The sequence below is a fragment of the Sciurus vulgaris genome (assembly GCF_902686455.1).
Source record: "Sciurus vulgaris genome assembly, chromosome: 16".
Taxonomy (NCBI): domain Eukaryota; kingdom Metazoa; phylum Chordata; class Mammalia; order Rodentia; family Sciuridae; genus Sciurus; species Sciurus vulgaris.
In genome coordinates, this window is record NC_136477.1 from 75,959,543 (window position 1) to 75,983,937 (window position 24,395).

General features: G+C 36.7%; 2 pseudogenes across 2 annotated transcripts in view; one reads left to right on the forward strand and one right to left on the reverse strand.

The window, feature by feature from the left end:
- LOC306647162 (cyclin-dependent kinase 17-like) overlaps nt 1-24,395 on the reverse strand; it is a 1,195,982-nt pseudogene that overhangs the window by 326,845 nt on the left and 844,742 nt on the right. The gene's annotated exons all lie outside the window — the stretch shown is intronic.
- Nucleotides 7,259-9,709, forward strand: LOC306646460 (tripartite motif-containing protein 60-like; annotated as a pseudogene). The gene is made up of 2 exons: nt 7,259-7,272; nt 8,540-9,709. The product of its transcript is annotated as a tripartite motif-containing protein 60-like (transcript).

A 24,395-nucleotide genomic window follows, 5' to 3' on the forward strand; every position in this document is an offset into this window, starting at 1 on the left:
ACAGAGACTCATCAAGGAAAGAAAATTTCAGACCAATATCCTTAATGAACATCGACGCAAAAATTCTCAACAAAATTTTAGCAAATCACATACAAAAGCATATTAAAAAGATAGTGCACCATGATCAAGTGGGTTTCATCCCAGGGATGCAAGGTTGGTTCAACATCAGGAAATCAATAAACGTAATTCACCATATTAATACACTTAAAGTCAAGAATCACATGATTATTTCAATAGATGCAGAAAAAGCATTTGATAAAATACAGCACCCCTTCATGCTCAAAACACTAGAAAAAATAGGGATAGTGGGAACACTCCTTAACATTGTAAAGGCCATTTATGCTAAGCCCATGGCTAATATCATTCTAAATGGTGAGAAACTGAAAGCATTCCCCCTAAAAACTGGAACAAGGCAGGGATGCCCTCTTTCACCACTTCTATTCAACATCGTTCTTGAGACTCTGGCCAGAGCAATTAGACAAACCAAAGAAATTAAAGGGATATGAATTGGAAAAGAAGAACTCAAACTATCCCTGTTCGCTGATGACATGATTATATATTTAGAGGAACCTGGAAATTCCACTAGAAAACTCTTAGAACTTATAAGTGATTTCAGTAAAGTAGCAGGTTACAAGATCAATGCCCATAAATCCAACGCATTTTTATACATAAGTGATGAATCTTCAGAAAGAGAAATTAGGAAAACTACCCCATTCACAATAGCCTCGAAAAAAATAAAATACTTGGGAATCAATCTCACAAAAGAAGTGAAAGACCTCTACAATGAGAACTATACAACACTAAAGAAAGAAATTAAAGAACACCTTAGAAGATGGAAAGATCTTCCATGTTCTTGGATAGGAAGAATTAATATTGTCAAAATGGCCATACTACCTAAAGTGCTATACAAATTCAATGCAATTCCAATTAAAATCCCAATTGTGTACCTTACAGAAATAGAGCAAGCAATTATGAAATTCATCTGGAAGAATAAGAAACCCAGAATAGCTAAAGCAATCCTTAGCAGGAAGAGTGAAACAGGGGGTATTGCAATACCAGATCTTCAACTCTACTACGAAGCAATAGTAACAAAAACGGCATGGTATTGGTACCAAAATAGAAAGGTAGATCAATGGTACAGAATAGAGGACACGGACACAAACCCAAATAAATACAATTTTCTCATACTAGACAAAGGGGCCAAAAATATGCAATGGAGAAAAGATAGCCTCTTCAACAAATGGTGCTGGGAGAATTGGAAATCCATATGCAACAGAATGAAACTAAACCCATATCTCTCACCATGCACGAAACTAAACTCAAAATGGATTAAGGACCTCGGAATCAGACCAGAGACCCTGCAGATTATAGAAGAAAAAGTAGGTCCAAATCTTCACCTTGTTGGTCTAGGACCAGACTTCCTTAACAAGACTCCCATAGCACAAGAAATAAAAGCTAGAATCAACCACTGGGATAGATTCAAACTAAAAAGCTTTCTCTCAGCAAAGGAAACTATCAGCAATGCGAAGAAAGAGCCTACAGAGTGGGAGAATATCTTTGCCAATCATACTTCAGATAGAGCACTAATCTCCAGAATCTATAAAGAACTCAAAAAACTCTACTCCAAGAATTCAAATAGTCCAGTCAACAAATGGGCTTAGGAAATGAATAGACACTTCACAGAAGAAGATCTACAAGCAATCAACAAACATATGGAAAAATGTTCAACATCTCTAGTAATAAGAGAAATGCAAATCAAAACCACCCTAAGATTCCATCTCACCCCAATTAGAATGGCGATTATCAAGAATACGAGCAACAACAGGTGTTGGCGAGGATGTGGGGAGAAAGGTACACTCATACACTGCTGGTGGGGCTGCAAATTAGTGCAGCCACTATGGAAAGCAGTGTGGAGATTCCTTAGAAAACTTGGAATGGAACCACCATTTGACCCAGCTATCCCACTCTTTGGCCTATACCCAAAGGACTTAAAATCTGCATACTACAGAAATACAGCCACATCAATGTTCATAGCTGCTCAATTCACAATAGCCAGACTGTGGAACCAACCTAGATGCCCTTCAATTGATGAGTGGATAAAGAAACTGTGGTATATATAAACTATGGAATATTACTCAGCCATAAAGAATGATAAAATTATGACATTTGCAGGCAAATGGATGAAATTGGAGAATATCATGCTAAGTGAGATAAGCCAATCTCAAAAAGCCAAAGGACGAATGATATCGCTAATAAGTGGAGGATGACACATAATGGGGGGGAGGGAAGGGTTAGAGTTAGGGTTAGGGAGGGGGGCAAGTATGGAGGAAGGAACTACTGTATAGAGGGTAAAGAGGGGTGGGAGGGGTGGGGGGAAGGGAAAAAATAACAGAATGAATCAAACAACATTGCTCTATGTAAATTTATGATTACACAAATAGTATGCCTTTACGCCATGTACAAACAGAGAAACAACATGTATCCCATTTGTTTACAATAAAAAAAAAATGTGCTCTTGCTTCTCTGGGTCCTTCCCTAAGTCTCCACTACTCCACCATTGTTCAGGGTATTTTGTATACTATGGGTGAACACCCATTTCCACAAGTGCTCAGTTATCTCTGGGTCCTGACTTAATCACCCCTCACCCATCATAGCTTAGGGTACTCTGAGTTCTGTGGGTGAGCACCCTCACCAAATAGGGCTTTGTGTCCACAGGGTCCTCCAGCTGATTGCCCCACTCCTAACATGGCTCAGTTTTATTTGGTTAAGCTCAAGGTTTCACATAACCTCTCCTTTTCAGTCTCATCTGAGTTCTGTGGTTGAGCACCCCTCATCTAACCATGCTCAGGGATCTCTGTTTTTTTTTTTTTTTTTTAAATCAGTTTCCTGAACATTCCTTTATTATTCTCCTCTGGGTCATTTAGGTGAGCACCCTAATCTATTACTGCTCAGTCTTTTCTATGTCTTGCTCTATCTTCCCTAAGGCAATTCTTGCTCAGACTCTTCTGGTTCCTGTGGATTAGCACCTCTCACATGAGAGTGTTCAGTCTTCTCTGGGTCCTATCCTTAATCTCCCTTCACATACAATTGCTGAATGCCATCTGAGTCTTGTGGTGAGCGCCCTTAACACACAGGTGCTCAGTTTTCCCTGAACAATATTTTGGAGTGCCCCTTGTCCTCCAGTACCCCTTACCCTATGTGTCCTCTGGGTGATTAAGCCTCATTCAGGAGGGCTCAGTATACTCTGGGACATCTATGTGAGCACCCTCATCCAGCAGTGGTCAGTCTTCTCTGAACCATGTGGTATATTCCCCTAGCCAATCTTTTCTCAGCCTCGTTTGGGTCCTATGTGTAAGCATATATAGCCAAAGATTGCTCAGCCTTGTTTGGATTCTGTCTTAACTTCACCTAGCCCACTATTGCTCAGGGTTTTCTGAGTCCTGTGATGAATGCTTCTCATGCACAGTTGCTGGTTTTTTCCTGAATACTGTTACCATGCAGTTCCTACACTTCTGTTCTCATTATTCTCTTTATCCTCTAGTCAGTGCCCCTTGCCAACCATTGCTCAGATTCCTCTGATTCCTCTGCATTTGTAATCCTCATCCACAATTACTCAGTCTCTTTTGGGTCTGTGGGTGAGTGGACTCTCCTTCAGAGTCCAGGCTTCTCCCTGTCCACTGCACGGCCATAATTGTTCTTTATTGCAGATGGTCCATGATTGTCTACTTGTGAATACCACCCTCTCTCTAGTGTAATTTCTTTATATGGAATTGTGGTTTCTTCCTTCAATATCCTAGGCACCATTTGTCTTTGTGGTTGAGCATGTCTTTCCTGTCTTGCCTTTCCCTGGTTCAGTTGTTTGGGGGCTTTGTTCAGGGCTCCTGTTGAAATTCTGTGATCCAGGGGTGTTGCAGAAGTGCTTCTAAACCCATGTTGTCCTTCATGGCCCAGCTTGTGGTGTTTCATGGGGGTGTTGACTTCCATGAATAAACTGTTCTGTCCTCTCACTTAGTGGATAGACCTAAGAATGCTAACAGACTTTCTGAAGGACATATTTTCTATCAGTGTCAGAGCTGTATTTGCTGCATTTCAGAAGCCCTGAGGCAGATTTATCTTACCAACTCCTGAGCCTTCCTCAGCACAGACTGCTTCCTTTCCATAACCCTCCCTGGAAAAGTCAGGGAACAGGGACTTGGTCCTCCTTCCAGGCCCCTTTGTGATCCTTCCAGTTCTCTGATTCATGCTGATGAGAGCCCCTCTCCTCCTCATGGCTTGCCTCCTCATTCACCTGGATTCTTTCCCAGACTGATCAACTGCTCTCCACAAAAGGTGCTGGGGATTGAGTGTGAGTTCTCCTTTTCCATGGTTAGTTTCAGTATTTGGGGGTCATTTTCGTCGTGTGCTGCTCTCTACTCAGTTGGAGATGCAGAACTGAGGAGAGCTATGGTAGAACAGACTGAGCAGATATGTTGGGAATAATTGTGAGTGGGCTGGGTGGAGGCCTTCCTTAGGTCCTGGGCCTCTCCCTGTGATACTCCATGCCCCATCACCCTCATGGAACTTCAGATGCCCCAAGGGGTCATCACCTGCACCTACCTGAGATGCCAGTGGATGTCAATCACTAGTCTCTCTGAGAGCAGTTGAGAGCTCATTATTAAATTCTCTGGTGCAAAGAATATGTAATCTGTGCTTCACTATTAATCTTAAGACACCATCTTTCTCTTGATGGTGTATTTGAAGATCAAGCGGTTCTCAAAATCCTGCTTCCTATTGGCTGGGTTTCTAAGTCTGTGTCAGGTGAAGGTTGCCATGGACACACCAGGGACAATGTCAGGTTCCTTGGAAGTGTTAACTGCACTCTATTCACAGGGATTTCCCCTAGACAGTCACTGGCTGATAGGTGAGTACACTTCTGCCAAGAATGTTGGTGGATAATGTCATTTGCTGGGGTCCAGCCCTAGCAGGAGTTCATGGGTTCCACACTGGTAAATGGGATGCGGGAGACAGTGTCAGCGATGGATGGAGAATGAAAGACACAGACTCTAGTTCTGGTGCAATCAATCCCACTTTATTCTGGGGAAGGCTGGGTTTATACACATTTTTCTTCAGGCTTTGATAACAGGCTTATGATTAATAAAATCAAAGAAGTTTCCAAAACATAGGCAGAAATTGTTTTTACCAAAAGATTATGAGAAAACAGTAACCTTACAAATTATCCTTACTAAATCACAATTATTTTAAAAATTAATTATGTCAATGAGCTAATACAATGTTTATTTCCTTAATATCTAAACTCTATATGACCTAAGACTATTTTTATTACTTTTGCAGTAAAGTGATAGACAATGTCATGTGACCATCTCTACTAGGTCCTTCTGGTTAATATCTAAATTGCTGAGTTAAGAGTTACAGGAGGACAGCAGTCCCAATGGTTATTATGTACCAACGTTTATTATAGGGTGACATATTCTTTGTAGGAAGGAAGGAATATTGTGAAACCTTATACTTTTACCTTACCACCACACATAAACAAAACCATCATCTGAATTAAACCACCCTGTAGGAGACAGGGAGCGATCTATATCTACCTTCTCTAAGGGCTTGCCTTTAGGAGGGTACCAGGGCTTGCCATTGATAAAATAAGCTAGTCCATATCTATTAGCTACTGTGGGAGGTGCTTTGTGCTTAGAACTTGGGGAAACATTGTTACCTATAAGTTTCTGTGCCCCAACAGGTTCTGGCTGTGCCAGTAAATGCAATGTTTGATTTTTAACATAATAAGAACATTCTTCTGTAGTGAAATTAACATCACAGGATTTCAACATGTGTTTTTGTCTCCATGTTTTTCTGGAAATTTGTAGAATTATTCCCATCACCTCTAGCAAGATCCTCAGACTGAAGTGAGTAATATATTATTAGGAAAACTCCACAGAATAACATCCAAGCTAGGGAGGCATACATCTGGCTACAATCCTTTTAGGATGAGTCTCTGCAATCATCCTTCAGTGGAACTCTGTCAAGCACTGCAAGGAGAGTCAGGTGCCCCTGCAGTCATTTATAAATAACAAACCAAATCCAAGGAACATTTGTTTTACTTGACTCCTTTTTGCAGGCCAAGTGGATGTTCCTGGTGTAATGAATGCTATATTTGTATGCAGGAAACAAGTCCCATACATTTCTGTAGCTCTTAATTATGCAATGGCTACATAAGTTCGTATTCCCGCATTATTAGCATTTGCTCAGTTGCTGTATTAAATTGATTCAATGCACCAAACAACACAGTAGCCCAGAACAGGCATCGACTGCTGATTTCTGTGTTGTAGATGCCTCATAAGACCTGGGCTGAGCATGAACAGTAAGGGATCTGAAAGAGAGCAGTGCCATGTTTGCTCATGAATGTGATTCAGATGAGTCCTGATTAGGAATAAAAGAAAGAATGCTTCCTGTGAACATAACACAGGTGAGTCTTGAGCAGGGGTGATAGCAAGACTAGGTTCCTGTGAATGTAATTCAGGAGAGTCCTGAGCTGGGATGATTGAAAGACTGGGTGTGTATGAATACAACCTAGGTGATTCTTGAGTAGTCTTGATAGCAAGAATTGCTGCCTGTGAATGTGACTCAGGTGAGTCCTGATAAGGGGTCATAGCAAGACTTGGCGCCTGTGAACATGACTCAAGTGAGTCCTGAGCAGGTTTGGTAGCAAGACTGGGTGCCTGTGAACATGACTCAGGTGAGTCCTGAGCAGGTTTGATAGCAAGAATAGGTGCAGTGATCCTCAGGTTGCAGGTGGAAGAATAGCAGTCCAGGGGTGCCTCACTCAGTTCCACACTCTGGAACTCAGGGTCAACTAACCAGTATAAAAGCTCAGCTGTGCTCATGTCTACCCTGGCTTCTGCACTCACGTTCCCAGGCACACAGGGTGCCAAGGGAGGTGAAGGAGAAATGGGAGGGTTTGGGTCAAGGCCAGCTCTGTCCACTTCCCACCTGTAGAAACAACTCAAGTAGCTACCTTTCCCATTTTCATACAGGGTCCAGGCATGATGTTATCCACAGGCTCCTCACAATCTCTGTCCCCACCCATTTTTCTTACTCTGTGGCCTCCCTGGCACATCCCTGTTAAGGAATCCAAATCCGTTGGAAGAGGTGGGCTTTGGCTCTACTTGCCTCCTCTGGACCTGAAATTACAGCTTTAAGACATCACATTCACCTCCATGAATATAAATTCATGGGGACTTTTAGAAGAAAGGGAATCCGCTGAATGCCGAGAGAGAGGTCAGAGGCATCCTTCCTTGTAAGGGCTAAGGAACTGGCCCTCTACAACATATATAAAAGCAAGAGCGTATTTTCTGATGGCACCGTCATGGTGGTAGAAAAATTTCTTAAAATGAAAATACCAAGGAGCAGTTGAAAAATATATATATATAAATTGCATTCATATTTTTCTTAATTTTTCTCTTAGTAGTCTAGAATTCATGATTATTTAAGCAACTACTTATAGGAAATTTATAATCTGAAATTATATTGTCTAAAGATATTTTATGGTAATTTAATTTTGGTTCCTGAAATCTTGCATTTCCTTATGTAAATAAGAAAAACATTTTCAAATTATTATATTGTGTTTCCTCTACCTGGAACTTTTGTGTGTCATAAAAACAAGCATATTCTCCAATAATTGTCCATACTGCAATTAGTCCAGAAAAATTATGCTATTTTTTGACACTTTCTTTATGCTCCTGAATCATCTAATAATACTTTTTTCTTTCCATCTTGCAACTTTTAGTTAAATGTGCAGTCATGGGAAAAATTGTTAATTTTTAGGTATCAAAATTTGGATAAATTCTATGTTTCTTCCTTGCATTTGAAAACTACAAAATATGGGACAAAGGAATTCTTAATGCATTAATTGCTTATCAGAAATATAATTAGTGAGTCATGGAGTGAGCTGGTGGGTGAGTCAGGCCACCTGCATCATTGAAGTAGCAGACAGGCACCCAATCCACCTGCCTTCCAGAGCTAGGCGGTGGGTAGCCAACCTGCCCAACCACCAGGCCAAAGACGGACACCATCACTGAGCAACCCCACCTGACCACCACACCAAGGTCTGTCACCATCGTGGAGCAAGCCAGCAGATAAGCCAGTCTGCCTGCACAGCCAAGGTAGTCATAGGTTTCTTTATAGGCTGGTGCAGACATTTTGAATTATTCCTGAGGGCATGTCCATCATCATTGGAAGGGCAGCTCCCTTCCAGAGACAATGACAGGAGACTACAGGACCTTTGACAACACCCAAGAATCAAGAAGAGGAGGTATAAAGAGACTCAGGAGTGGGGAGAGTGTCCCAGTCTGTTTGGAGCCGGCAGTGTTCTAGGGGTGCTGTATAAGGTCTGCTGGAGCCTCTGTTCTACCTGCTCCAGTTGTGGAAAATCCAACCAATGGGGGTGAACAGAATACATATGAAGCATTTGGAAACAGGATTTGAAGACTGTACATTGTTATGTCATCATTTCTCCCCATCATTGGTTATGGTGACATTCTTTTAGATCTCTACATTGGAAAGAAAGGAAGTTCAGGAGGAACCCCCAGCTCTGTAATTTGACTGAAATTTCTAAACTCCTCCAGATCAGAAGGAGCAAGAGGAAGAGGCAAGAAGAAAATGCTCTATGTGAGAAACACAATTTCTGACCGTTTTCTGTGTGAAGGATTTGCAGATTTTATGTACCCAGTGCAGTTTCTCTGCTGAACATCAGAGGCATTACATTTGTCCCATTAAGAAAGCTGCTACCTACCACAGAAAAATTCTGGAATCTAGCATCGAACCCTTGAAGACTAATGTGGAAAGAGTTGAAAAAGTGATCATTCTGCAAAACAGGAAGTCTCTTGAGCTGAGAAAGGTAGAATATAGGAAAAAAGAAGTAAATTCTGAATTTGAGCAAATTAGACTGTTTTTACAGAATGAACAAGAGGCTCTGCTTAAGAAGATACAAGATGAAGAGTTGGACATTTTATCAAAACTTAAAAACCTCATAACCTTTCAGATCATGTTTCCACAGTAAAACGCTTACTGAAGGAAATAGAGGGCAAGTGTGCGCGGTCAGACCTGGCAGTTCTGAGGCATGTTAAGAGTATACGCCAAAAGTATCAAAACCTAAAATGCACTGAACTTTCTTCATTCAGGTTAAAGGAGTATGGCTTTAGTCTTCCTCCACAGTTTTCTGGCTTAGACTGAATTATACAGCAATTTCAGGTAGACATGAGTTTAGACCTCGACACAGCATATCCTCAGCTTATTGTCTCTGAGGATAGAAAAAGTGTAAAATATGGAAGAATGAAACAAAGTGTTGGTTATAACTCAAGGAGATTTTATCTCTGCCCTGCTGTCCTGGATTCTAAGATATTTAATTCTGGTAGACATTACTGGGAGGTAGATGTGGGAAACAAACCTCAGTGGACATCGGGTGTGTGTCATGATTATCTTCCTAGGAACTGGAGGAAACGACCATCAGTCCTGAGTGGCTTCTGAGCAATTGGACGATATATATTGAGGGTGGTTATGTTGTGTTTTGTCCTAACAAAACCCAGCTTCTGCCAGTACCAGAACCCAGTAAGATTGGCATTTTTTGGATTTTGAATTGGGTGAGGTTTCCTTTTATAATGTAAATGACAAGTCTCTTCTATATAGTTTCAGTGATTCTTTTACCAGAACCATTTGACCTTATTTCTATGTCAGAACAGATTCTGAACCTCTTAAAATCTTATCAGTGGATGATGAAAGATAAAGAACCTGGTAAATTGTTCTTTTAGATTTTAGGGTTAATTTGTAAATGTAATCTCACTTTTGGAATCTTTTTGAGCTTTACAACTAAAAACCAGAATAGATTTTTTTCTCAATAATTTTCAGCAACTGTAAAAAAAGGGAAAAGGGATAGTAATGTAATTTCATAGATATTCTGAATATTGGTTGTCAAGTTCCTTGAATTCTAATTTTAAATGTTTGAGAATTATTGACATACAATAAATTTTTTAAATTGTCTGTACTTTTTTATGAAGCCAATCATTAAAGTTTTATAAATTGTTATTTAAACATAAATAAATAAATAATAAAAATAAAGAGTCTCAGGACCAAATCAGAGACACCGGGTGAGTCCCTCCAACTGGACTGGCACCCAGATGGGGTAGTAGTCCCAAAATGCAGGGAACTTTTGGAGTTGAGTGGACCAATGAGACCCCCTGATGGAGCTGAGAACCCAGTCAACTGGAAGCACTTTAGAGGAGGGCCCCACAGCAAGAGTCTTCTATGCAGAGTGAGGGTCCAAGGCCCAGGTGGTAGCTCCAGTCCACAGGGAATGTAGCAGAGGAGGACCACTCAGTGAAGGTGTCCCTCACATGGCCAGGCTCCCCAGCCCACATGGTGTGATAGGACCCCTGGGAATGTTGCATAGGGGGGCTTCCCAGTCCAGATGATAGTTCTGGACTGAAGGGAACTTCTCAGAGGAGAGATGCCCAGTGAAACTTTCCTACTGGGTGAGTCTTACACACTGTACCACCAGGGCAGTAGAACCAGAGATACAGGCCCAGTATAGAAGTGCTCCAGTCTGCAGTCTAGTCCCCCTTTGACTGACCATTAGTAAACAAGTGGAGGCACCTCTACCCACTGACAGGGAATATACCCCAACTGAAGGCCACCACCCCTAGAGGGCCAGCTTCCTAGTGGAACACCACATTACCAATTTCCTCCCAGACTTCAGGCTACTGAAGTCTAAGTGGTGAATTATTGGAAATGTACAGAGACAAGATTAGGCAATAGACAAAATCTTCAATGTGCCAGAGTTTCATTACTAGAGGGATAATTACCTGAGCAATATGAGTAAACAAGGGAAGAAAATGTCCCAAACAAACCTAGAAGGTATAGCAATAAAATACAATGACAGCATGATAGAAGAAATGTCAGAAAGGGAGTTCAGAATGTACATAATTAAAATGATCAGAGAAGCAAATGAGGAGATGAAAGAGCAAATGCAGGCATTGAATGATGAGATGAAAGACCAAATGCAGGCATTGAATGATCACACCAATCGACAGTTAAACAAGCAAATATAGGAAGCAAAAGATAATTTCAATAAAGAGTTAGAGATATTGAAAGAAAAACAAACAGAAATTCTTGAAATGAAGGAAACAATAAACCAAATTAAAAACTCTATAGAAACCATAACCAACAAGATAGAACACCTGGAAGACAGAACCTCAGATATTGAAGACAAAATATTAATCTTGAAACAAAGTTGACCAAACAGAGAAGATGGTACAAATTCATGAATAGAATCTACAAGAACTATGAGATATCAAGAAAAGACCAAATTTAAGAGTTATTGGGATTGAGCAAGGCTTAGAGAAACAAACCAAAGGAATGAACAATCTCTTCAATGAAATAATATCAGAAAATTTCCCAAACCAGAATTAAATGGAAAATCAAGTACAAGAGGCTTATAGGACTCCAAATACATAAAGATACAACAGACCCACACCAAGGCATATAATAATTAAAATACCTAACATAGAAAATAAAGACAGAATTTTAAAGGCTGCAAAAGAAAAGAATAAAATTATATTCAGGAGAAAACCAACACGGATATCAGCAGATTTTTCAATACAGACCCTGAAAGCTAGAAGGGCCTGGAACAACATTTTTGAAACCCCCAAAGAAACAGATGCCAACGAAGAATCTTATACCAGCAAAACTTACCTTCAGATTTGACAATGAAATAAAAACCCTCTATGATAAAAAAAAAAAACTAAAAGAATTTACAAAAATAAAGCCAGCATTACACAACTTTCTCAGCAAAATATTCCATGAGGAAGAGATGAATCACAACGATGCAAATCAGCAAAGGGAGGAATTACCCTAAAGAAACAGTCAAATAAAGAAGAAATCAAGTCATGTCAAAAAAAAAAAAAAAAAAGAGTCAAACGACCAGGAACACAAATCATATATCAAAAATAACCCTGAATGTTAATGGTCTGAAATCAACAACAACAAAAAAAGACATAGACTGGCAGATTAAAAATAAGGATCTAACAATTTGCTGCCTGCAAGAGACTCATCTCCTAGAAAGAGATACACACAGACTAAAGATGAAAGGATGGGAAAAAAAATACCACACAAATGGACACAGCAAAAAAGCCAGAGTATCCATCCTCATGTCAGATAATGTGGACTTCAAGCCAAGTTAGTCAGAAGGGAAAAAGAATAACATTTCATACAGTTTAAGGGAAGCATAAATGAGCAAGACATAACAACCATAAATATCTATGCCCCAAATCCTGGCTCATCCATATATGTCAAGCAAATCCTTCTCAATGCCTGAAATCAAATAGACCACATCATAATAAAAATAAGTGATTTTAACACACCTCTCTCACCACTGGACTGATCCTCCAAACAAAAATTGAACAAAGAAACCAGAGATCTCAATAACACAATCAATAATGTAGGCATAACAGACATTTATAGAATATACCATTCAACAAAGAGTGAATACACATTCTTCTCAGCAGCACATGGATTCTTCTCTAAAATGTACCATATATTATGCCACAAAGCTACTGTTAACAAATACAAAAAGGTAGAGATAGTCCCTTGTATTCTATCAGATCATAATGGATTGAAATTAGAAATAAGTGACAGAGTAAAAAATAGAAACTACTCCAACACTTAGAGATTAAATAATACATTATTGTATGATGAATAGATAACAAGAAATCAGGAAGGAAATTAAAAAATTTGGAGGTAAATGAGAAAAAAGAAACAACATATCAAAATCTCTGGGGAATGAAAGCAGTAATTAGAGAGAGAAAAATTAATTTCATGGAGTGCATTCAAAAAAAGAAGAAAAAATCAACAAATAAATGACCTAACACTATAGCTCAAATCCCTAGATAAAGAATGGAGCAACACCAAAAGTAGTAGAAGACAGGAAATAGTTAAAATCAGAGCTGAAATCAACAAAATTGAAACAAAAGAAACAACACAAAAAATTGACAAAATAAATAATTGTTTCTTTCAAAAAATAAACAAAATTGATAAACCTTTAGCCACACTAACAAAGAGAAGGAGAGAGAATTACCAAATTACTAAAATTTGGAATGAACAAGGAAATATCAAAACAGACACTATTAAAATACAAATGTAATTAGAAGCTATTTTGAAAATCTGTACTCCAACAAGATAGAAAATCTCGAAAATATCAACAGGTTTCTAGAGACATATGAATTACCTAAACTGAAGCAGTAGGACATAAACAATTTAAATAGATCAATTTCAAGTAATAAAATAGAACTCATCAATAGCCTACCAACAAAGAAAAGTTTGGGACCAGATGGGTTCTGAGCTGAGTTCTACAAAACCTTTAATGAAGAGCTCATTCCAATACTTCTGAAAGTATTTCATGAAATAGAAGAGGAAGGAACCCTCCCAAACTCATTCTATGAAGCCAATATCACCCTGATACTTACCAGACAGAGACAAATCGAGGAAAGAAATTTTCAGACCAATATCCTTAATGAACATTGATGCAAAAATTCTCAACAAAATCTTAGCAAATTGCATACAAATATATATTAAAAAATAGGGCACGATGATCAAGTGTCTTTTATCCCAGGGCTGCAAAGTTGGTTCAACATTTGAAAATTAATAAATGTAACTCACCATATCAACAGACTTAAAGTCAAGAATCACATGATTATTGTGATAGATGCAAAAAAAGCATTTGATAAAATACAGCATCCCTTTATGCTCCAAACTCTAGAAAAATTAGGAATAGTGGGAAATTTCCTTAATATTGTAAGTGCCATCTATGCTAAGCCCATGGTCAATATCATTCTAAATGTTGAAAAACTTAAAGCATTCACCCTAAAAACTGGAACAAGGCAGGAATGACCTCTTTCACCACTTCTATTCAACATCATCCTTGAATCTCTAGCCAGAGCAATTAGAAAAACCAAAGAAATTAAATGAATACGAATAAGAAAAGAAGAACTCAAACTATCCCTGTTCGCTGATGACATGATTATATATTTAGAGGAACCCGGAAATTCCAACAGAAAACGTTTAGAACTCATAAGTGAATTCAGTAAAGTAGCAAGTTGCAAGATCAATGCTCATAAATCCAATGCATTTTTATACACAAGTGATGAATCTTCAGAAAGAGAAGTTAGGAAAACTACCCCATTCACAATAGCCTCGAAAAAAAAAATACTTGAGAATCAATCTAAAAAAGAGGTGAAAGACATCTACAATGAGAACTACAGAACACTAAAGAAAGAAATTAAAGAAAATCTTAGAAGATGGAAAGATTTTCCATGTTCTTGGATGGGCAGAATTAATATTGTCAAAATGGCCATACTACCAAAAGTGCTATACAAATTCAATGCAATTCCAATTAAAATCCCAATGATATGCCTTACAGAAATAGAGCAAGCAATTATGAAATTCATCTGGAAGAATAAGAAACCCAGAATAGCTAAAGCAATCCTTAGCAGGAAGAGTGAAGCAGGGGGTATCGCAATACCAGATCTTCAGCTCTACTACAAAGCAATAGTAACAAAAACGGCATGGTATTGGCATCAAAATAGACAGGTAGATCAATGGTACAGAATAGAGGTCATGGACAGAAACCCAAATAAATACAATTTTCTAATACTAGACAAAGGTGCCAAAAATATGCAATGTAGAAAAGATAGCCTCTTCAACAAATGGTGCTGGGAAAACTGGAAATCCATATGCAACAGGATAAAACTAATCCCTATCTCTCACCCTGCATAAAAATCAATTCAAAATGGGTCAAAGACCTTGAAATCAGACCAGAGACCCTGCATCTTATAGAAGAAAAAGTAGGTCCAAATTTTCAGCTTGTTGGCTTAGGATCAGACTTCCTTAACAGGACTCCCATAGCACAAGAAATAAAAGCAAGAATTAATAACTAGGATAGATTAAAACTAAATAACTTTCTCTCAGCAAAGGAAACTATTGGAAAAGTGAAGAAAGAACCTACATAGTGGGAGATAGTCTTTGCCCCTCATACTTCAGATAGAGCACTAATTTCCAGAATATATAGAGAACTCAAAAACTCTACACAAAGAATACAAATAATCCAATCAACAAATGAGCTAAGAATATGAACAGACACTTCACAGAAGATCTACAAGCAACAAACAAATATATGAAATAATGTTCAACATCTTTAGTAATAAGAGAAATGCATATCAAAACTACACTAAGATTCCATCTCACCCCGATTAGAATGGCGATTGTCAAGAATACAAGCAACAATAGGTGTTGGAGAGGATGTGGGGAAAAAGGTAAAGTCATACATTGCTGGTGGGGCTGCAAATTAGTGCAGCCACTCTGGAAAGCAGTGTGGAGATTCCTTAGAAAATTTGGAATGGAACCACAATTTGATCCAGCTATCCCACTCCTTGGCCTATACCCAAAGGACTTAAAATCAGCGTAATACAGAGATATAGCCACAATGTTCATAGCTGCTAAATTCACAATAGCCAGATTATGGAACCAACCTAGATGCCCCTCAATTTGTGAATGAATAAAACAACTGTGATATATATATATATATATATATATATATATATATATACACAATGGAGTATTACTCAGCCAGAAAAGAATAATAAAATTATGGCATTTACAGGCAAATGGATGAAATTGGAGAATATCATGCTAAGCCAATCTCAAAATCCAAAGATGAATGATATCTCTGATAAGTGGATGATGACACATATAGTGGGGTCAGAGAGCAGGAAGATTGGAGGAAGGAGGGACTGTATAGAGGAATAAGGGTGGAAGAAAAAATAACATATTGAATCAAAAATTATTACCCTAGGTAAATATATGATTACACAAGTGGTATGCCTCTACTTCATTTACAAACAGAGAAACAAGTTGTATCCCATTTGTTTACAATAAAAATGAATTTAAAAAAATTTCAAATTATAGTGGTCAATAGAGCAGTAAATGGGCATATTTTTAGAAAGAATTTTAAAAATAATATTTGTATTTATTTCTATTCGCTGCTGTAACAAATTGCCACAAATTTAGCAACTCAAACAAAAAACAAGAAATGTAATTAATACCATTTATAGAAAAGTCTTCATTTAAGCATGCAGTGGAATACTCTGAACAAAGAATCACAGTCATACTCTTTTAATGTTTTATATTTTCAATTGTTGTTTAAATAACATTTTATTCACTTTTCTAATATTGGATGGAAATTCTACAGACAACCATATAAGTAGGTAGGATTTTATACTTTTAAAAAATTGTATGCTAACTGATTACAGAATGAAGATAAAAGGAATAAAACATGTTTGAGTGTTCCAGTCTGTGATAGAAAATTGTTCCAAACATTTGTTTATTGAATTCATCATGATGACTTTGAAAGTACCTGTGCTATTATATCCTGTTATTTACTAATTAAACAGCTATCATTCATAGAAGTTGACTATTTGTACCATGTTCCCATAATTAATGTGCCAGGCCTGCATTTAAACTGCAAGCTTGCCTGGCTGACAACTCCATTGTATTCCTTCACTGTGTAGGTCGATGCCAGTGCAGAACTAGAATCAAGATGCAGGTGTATATGACCAATTCAGAAAGCCAAAATCAGTTGTATGTTATTTGTTTTTCATAATTTATCTGAGTAACCTTGTTATAGAATTTTAGGAAAAATTTCTCAGAGCTGTGGTCACATGTTTTCTTCATAAATAGGATCAGGCTAGACCTGTAGTAAAATTATTTTACTTGAAGTCAAGAATACATTTGTGTAGACCATGTTATATAAAATATATTAAGTCTCTGTATAGAGAATATTTTAATTGATATCTCTACTTTCTGATTTCTCAGTTTGGTTTCCTTCAATACCCTACCCACTTGTAGTTTTGACCTCTGGTTTTGTAAAGCTGTTTTATAAATCATGACCTACATTTACCTTCATGCTACTATCCATATGTAGTTTTGTGAAGAAAGTTTTCTTTTATACTATTTTTTTTCTTTTCTATGATTAAAATATTTTGTTGAATTTTTATTTTTACTTTCTATTGAGCTTTCTTAGTGTTTTAATTTTTATTCTCTCAATTAACTACTCATTTTTTCACTGACTGAATCAAATGCTCAGAGAATTTCAGAATTTTAAGAAATTTTATCAACTAATCAATGTATCCACTCATTCTTTAATATTTGTTTGACATGCTGGCCAAGTGATGGTCATGATGGTGAACAGAACTTAGAGATATTAAAGAGGCTTTTCTGGGTACAGAAAAAGATAGTAATGTGAATTGAACTGAGGGTCCTTAATTATAAACTCAGTGCTTTTCCTGATTATCCCTGTGTAGTGAATGTGTTTACAGCTGACATAACAGGTTGGGAGTGACTGTGGAAAACAATTGAAGTGGGTAAGAATGAGATTATTAAGTGAGCCCAGGGGTAGAGCATTAGAATGAAACTAACGAAGGGAAGGACAAGACTGAGGAGAAATATCACTGCATTGGGTGGAAATAAGGGTTATGTAAAATAGATCAAACCTTGTGATTTATGACCAGTTTGATTAACAAAAAACAGATATTCAGGAGATAGAGTATCAGATGCTTTCTAGAAAGGCATATTAAAATAGAATTTCAAGTAAGTTCTGAGAGTCCCATTATACTCTTGCTGTTTAATTTTAACAAGTGGCAAAATTCAAGGTTCTGTTGAAAGATATTAAAATATTTTGAGCCACTGGGAACAGTTTCCAGAGTTTATAGAGATGTGAGCATGGCTTAGAGACTAAAACAGTGGGGTTTAGAATCTGTGGAATACATGTATCTACCACTTCTAGCAGGTGTCCATTCTCTGACCCTTCTTTTGCCAATTCACTGATGTTCTCCCTATCTATATGTGTAGTAGATCATGGTATATCATGGAGATAACTGACAGGCACGTCATCAAAGAGCTTCAGTTCAGTAGTTGGTAATGTGTTTATAGTAAGACCTGTGACTGAGAATCCATTTAACTTATTTTTCAGAATCAGAAACAGAAACAGAAAGAGGTCTGACTCTTGGTCCTTTGAGTGTAACCTTGTGTCAAGAATATGCATCTTCACAGGATGTAGATTTACAGGTTGGAGGATGCAACTGAGTCCTGAAAATTAGAGACTGGGAAGAGGAATCTAAGAGGAAAGAGGATATTTTAATAATATTTAGGAAAACACAGGCACAATTTTCACTGTTCTGCTTTTCTAGCAATTTTTCCCCTTGAGTATCAGATTGTCTGTATATGTAAGTGCTTGATAGTTCATGGGGATTTGAATAAAGTGGGACCTATTCAGGTAAAAAGGTAGTGTAAAATTTATAAGATTTCAGTGTGCCTGACAATAGTATTCCCAATAAAAACATATACTTGGATATTTAATGTTTAAAAGTTTTTAAAGGTTTCATGAAACTCAGTATACTGTTTGTGGGTAAAGGGAACAAATAGGTTTATTAATTAATTAACTAATTAATATATTTATTTATCTATTTATGGGTTCTGGGTATTGAACTCAGGTTTACTCACCCACTGAGTCACATCCCCAGTCCTATTTTGTATTTTATTTAGAGAGAGTGTCTCCCTGGGTTGCTTAGCACCTTGCTTATGCTGAGTTTTTTCATTTTTTGTTTTTCCTTTACTTTTTTGTACAGAGAACTAAACCAAGGAAAGCTTAGCCATTTATATATATATATATATATATATATATATATATATATATACCAAGTCCTTTTGTTCTGTGTTTTGTTTTTAGTCAAGCTGTTGTCAAGTAGTAGAGAGCCTCACTAATTTGCTAAAGCTGGCTTTGAATTTACAATCCTCCTCTCTTAAACTCCCAATTTTCTGGGATTATAAACCTGCATCACCACACCCTGCAAAGTGGGACATTTTCTTTGAGTAATATCCATGTGGAAGAAGAAGTACCACAATTTTCAAGTTAGCTTAAACTTTGATCCATGGATAGCCAAGAGAGAGGGCACTCTGCATCTTGCTACCTTGTCTTGGGTCATCAAAGATTTGTTCCATTTCAGGTAAAAGTAAAATATTATGACAACTATTAATTGAATTTAAAGTCCAGCCTTCAAAACAGGCAGTTTCAGAGAATAAACTGTTCTCGAGTTCTGCCAATATATTGACTGTCATTCTGAAATGGAATTAAGAGTGCATTCATTGAGGAGCTGGGTTGTGGCTCAGTGATACAGCACTTGCCTGACATGTGAGGCACTGATTTTGATTCTCAGCACCACATAAGTTAATTAATTAATTAATTAAATGTCCATCAACAAAAAGTATGTTTATTGACTATTTTATAGTTTGAAATAATAGAGGCAGAATTTTATAAAACAGACCTTATATTTTAATCAAATCAGTGAAGAAATATCATTTAATATCTATGAATCCAAATTTTCACTAGAGTTTATTGAAAAAGCCTATCCATCCACATTATTATATATTTTTGCTCTAAAGTCTTCCTACTGAAACTGATCTTGATGAGGTCTACTATCAATCTCATTTCAAGGTAAAGTGATCTTTTGTGTAATTAACTTTCTTGCTCTGAAAACTGAGTTTTGAGATATTAATACTGGAAAATCAGCAATGGCTTCTGATATATTTATTGCAAATTCACTCACAAGAAAACATTTTAAGATAATTTTATTGATATTTTAACATGTATAAATGCCAGTGTTCCATTGAGTAGTTTAGTGTAGGGAAGTTGGATAAAACATTGGACTGGAAAATGCATTTGTCAGTACACTATATTAGGAATAAATTTATTATTGCAGAAGAAAAAGGAAATTTTGTTAAGTAGTTTTTGTTAGGTTTACATTAGAGTGAAATTTAAATCATACTTACAAGATTTATAACACTCATGCTCAAATTATTTTTTGTAGAATCATGGAATTTCCCTCATGCCTTTAATTTGAAATAAGTAAAGTTCATTGCTTGCAAGTTTTTATTATTGGACCTTTTATATTTTACTACCATACATTTCTAGGAGAAATTTTGCATTATGTTTATTCTTGGCTCCATTTTTACACTAAAATAATGCTAGAAATTATGGAAACATAGAAATTTAGAATACATTTATTAATTTATAAATTAGGGCCAGCATTTGTAGCTCAATGGTAGAGTACTTGCCTAGATTATGTGAGACACTGGACTCAATCTTCAGCATCACAGAAAACGAAGTAGATAAAAGTATAAAAATACAATAACATTATAGAAATATTTGCTTTCAAAAGGGATTTCACCATGTTTTATGACTCTTTCCACTAAGATTATACGTAAAAGTCTTCATCTAATTAAAAACATAGATATCTTGGGCAAACTAATAATCATATATAGAACCAGAGACTCTCAATAACCATAAGTTGTTACTTTTATAATTTTTTTGTCACAGTGTCTGAAAGTATTCAACCTCTTGTGTCACTTTCTAAGTTCAGAAGTTTTAAAATTTATTTAGTTATTTATTCATTTTATAGTTTTTGATTTTTAATTAGATTTTCAAAGTTACTAAATATATTTGCATATTTTCTGGAGCAGCTATAATACAGTTTCAAATGTAAAATACTTCTTAATATTTTGATTATAAATAAATGTATAGAAAATATTTCAATACAACAAAATGTTCTAAGTAACACAATGTGCATGAAATGATTATTAATTAACTAGTGAATTCTAAAAATTATGCCTCAAGTTTGTATTCAATTATACTTTATTTAAGTATGATCTATAAAAATGTATGAATGCATTCTACCACCATGTACAAATAATTAGAACAGATTTTAAAAACTTAAAGAATATTCTTGAAGTTTTTTCTTCAAAATCTACATTCCTAATGCCTCTTCTTCCTTAAAAAAATATTATAATGTGCATCTGATTAGGATCCTGTTAAACTTTTAAATAGTTCACAGTGCTACTTGGCAAAAAGTCTTTAGCACAAGTACAGCAAACCTTTTGCATTTTTTCTATACTGGAGACTCCATGACCAGAGATTGCCTATCAGAGTGTGTAAAAAATAATTATTTGAATGAAAATGAAAACACAACACATCAATTTTCTAGGCAAGCACTAAAGCAGTGCTTAGAAACATACACGTCAGTAAGATGAAGGGGAAGCAGCAAATGATTCTAAGAAGCATGTGGGCAGGAGGAAAAGCAAGTGAAAGTGCTATTTCAGAAGCTGAGTGAAGAGTATTTCAAGGAAAACGTGATCTACTGTGTCAAGGGTTTCTGAGAGATTAACTGAAATGTGAACTGACAATCACTGGGCATCACAGAGATCACTGGTGAACATGGCATAATGGCTGGGTAGGTTCAAAACTAAAGAAAATCTAAACATAAAGAAGTGCTCAGATTCCATCTCACCCCAATTAGAATGGCGATCATCAAAAATACAAGCAACAGGTGTTGGCGAGGATGTGGGGAGAAAGGTACACTCATACATTGCTGGTGGGGCTGCAAATTAGTGCAGCCACTCTGGAAAGCAGTGTGGAGATTCCTTAGAAAACTTGGAATGGACCCTCCATTTGACCCAGCTATCCCACTCCTTGGCCTATACCCAAAGGATCTAAAATCAGCATACTACAGAGATACAGCCACATCAATGTTCATAGCTGCTCAATTCACAATAGCCAGACTATGGAACCAACCTAGATGCCCTTCAATTGAGGAGTGGATAAAGAAACTGTGGTATATATACACAATGGAATATTACTCAGCCATAAAGAATGACAAAATTATGGCATTTGCAGGCAAATGGATGAAATTGGAGAATATCATGCTAAGTGAGATAAGCCAATCTCAAAAAGCCAAGGGACGAATGATATCGCTAATAAGTGGAGGATGACACATAAAGGGGGGAGGGAAGGGTTAATGTTAGGGTTAGAGTTAGGGTTAGGGAGGGGGGCAAGTATGGAGGAAGAAAGTACTGTGTAGAGGGTAAAGAGGGGTGGGAGGGGTGGGGGAAGGGAAAAAATAACAGAATGAATCAAACAACATTACTGTATGAGGATTTATGATTACACAAATGGTATGCCTTTGCGCCATGTACAGAGAGGCAACATGTATCCCATTTGTTTACAATAAAAAAAAAAGAAGTGCTCAGACAAATCCAGATTATGACACATTCTGTAAAACTACCAGTTTTATTCTCCATAGCTGTCAACATAATGAAAGACAAAAAGGTCCCCTTCCTGAACCCCGCCAAAAGATTAAAAACATTTCTAGATTGCAGAAAAATGGAGACATGGCAAATGCTATACAGAATCTATGGATCTTGGATTAAGAGAGAAAAAGAAAAACATATCCATAAGGGATATTACAGGAACATCTTAATAAATCTGAATAACATTAGGAAATACAGAGAAAATGAGAATAAGCAAAATACATACAGTAAATTCAGGTAGGTTTTTTTTTTTTTTTTTTTGGAAGAATTCTGCTATGATTTTGGACCCAGATCTACTAAAGAAAACCATGTGGGGAAAAAGGACACTGCCTCACTATCAAACAAATATGGGTGATCCACAGATTTTTGTGGCTGGGATAACATATTCTGAAGTTTAACTTTCTTTGCCATTACATTTTCAAATGCATCTGTAATTTTGAAGAGAGAAATAAAAATGGACTAACAAATCAAAAACAAAAACAAAAAACAAACCCAACTCTTTATAAATAACCTTAATAATTTTATTGGACATTCCTCAAATTTATACTAACTCCCAATGACTCTTCTGCACTGAGAATTAATAGCATATCCACATGGAACTTTCCTATACATCACTTTGTTTTGAGAAGATAGTCTATAAATTGAACTTGGGGGTGGTTTGTTATAATGACTGGAAATTTATGAAATTTCCTTCTTCAACTTCTATTGTGGATTTGAGAGGGTGGAAAAAGCAAATGGAAGACAAAAGGCATGAATGGATATTTAAAAGTGTTTGCTTCCTTGTAAGGAATAAGAAAAACTAAGCAAAAGAAAAAAGGAAAATTTTGTCATGCAACAACTATGTCTGATACGCTTAACACTGCCATTGTTTCACTGCAGCTGACCTGAGTATCATTCAGAATACAAAATGCTACCTTATATTCTTGCTATACAAAGTGAGTGTAATTATAAAATATTTCCCTGCCCCCAAATCACATCCTCATTAATTTCTAAATGGATGAACTGCCGTGTGATTACTTTGGTCTTTCATCAAAATAGCCTTGTAGTATTTTTTCTGCAAAGCTGACATGACATGGTGTATCACTACTTTTGTCTTCTTTTAAAGCTCTGTAGCTACCTCAACTTTTACTCTCCTAAGCAGAAATGGCTGCAAGAGGTTATGTAGTTCACTTGCTGTGTAAGGAAAAAAATACAAGAAAGTGGTTCAAAAATACAACAAAGGCACTGAACTACTAGAGACCATATAGCAATTTCCTTTCCTCATTTTCAAGCTAATTCTGCATTCTAGGTTAGTATAGCAATTTTCACAGCACAGACACTCCTGGACTTACAAAGTGATTGCATTCTTATAAACTCATCACAAATTGAAAATATCATGTAAGTAAAAAATTTATTTAACAGACCTAACAAACCAAACATCACAGCTTAGCCTACCCTACATTAAATGTGCTCACAAAACTTACAATAGTCAACTCACGCAAAATAATCTAACATAATAATATTTTATAAAAAACTGTTGAATACTTTATGTAATTTATTGAATACCTGTGTCTAAACAACACTGACAACATAGAACACTGTAGAGAATCAGGTATTCACCCTCATGTTTGCCTGGGGAACTTGGGAGTTGTGACTTGCTGCTGCCATGCACCCTCACAGGACAGTACATTACAATATATCTCTAGCCTGGAAAAGACTGATACTCATGTTATCTTATGACTGAATAGTATCCCATTGTGTGCATACACCACACTTTCTTTTTTCATCTGCTAATGGACATTAGGTTAGTTCCAAATTATGGGTACTGTGAATGGTACTGCAATAAACACAGGAGTAGGGATATCTCTGTGACATGTTGATGTTCCTTCATTTGATGGGATTGCTCAATTATAGAGCAGTTCTAGTTTTTACTTTTTGAGGAAACTCCATCCTGTTTTCCATTGTTTGGACTAATTTACTCCTGCCAGGAGTATATCAGAATTCCCCTTTCACCACATTCTTGCTAGCAGTTTGTTAGTTTTTTTGACTTTTTGTAATAACCGTTCTCACTGGGGTGAGGTAGTTTCTCATTGTGGTCATGATTTGCATTTTCTTGATAATTAATGACTTTGAATATTTTAATATAACTAACAATAATGCATTATATATCTCAAACCAGT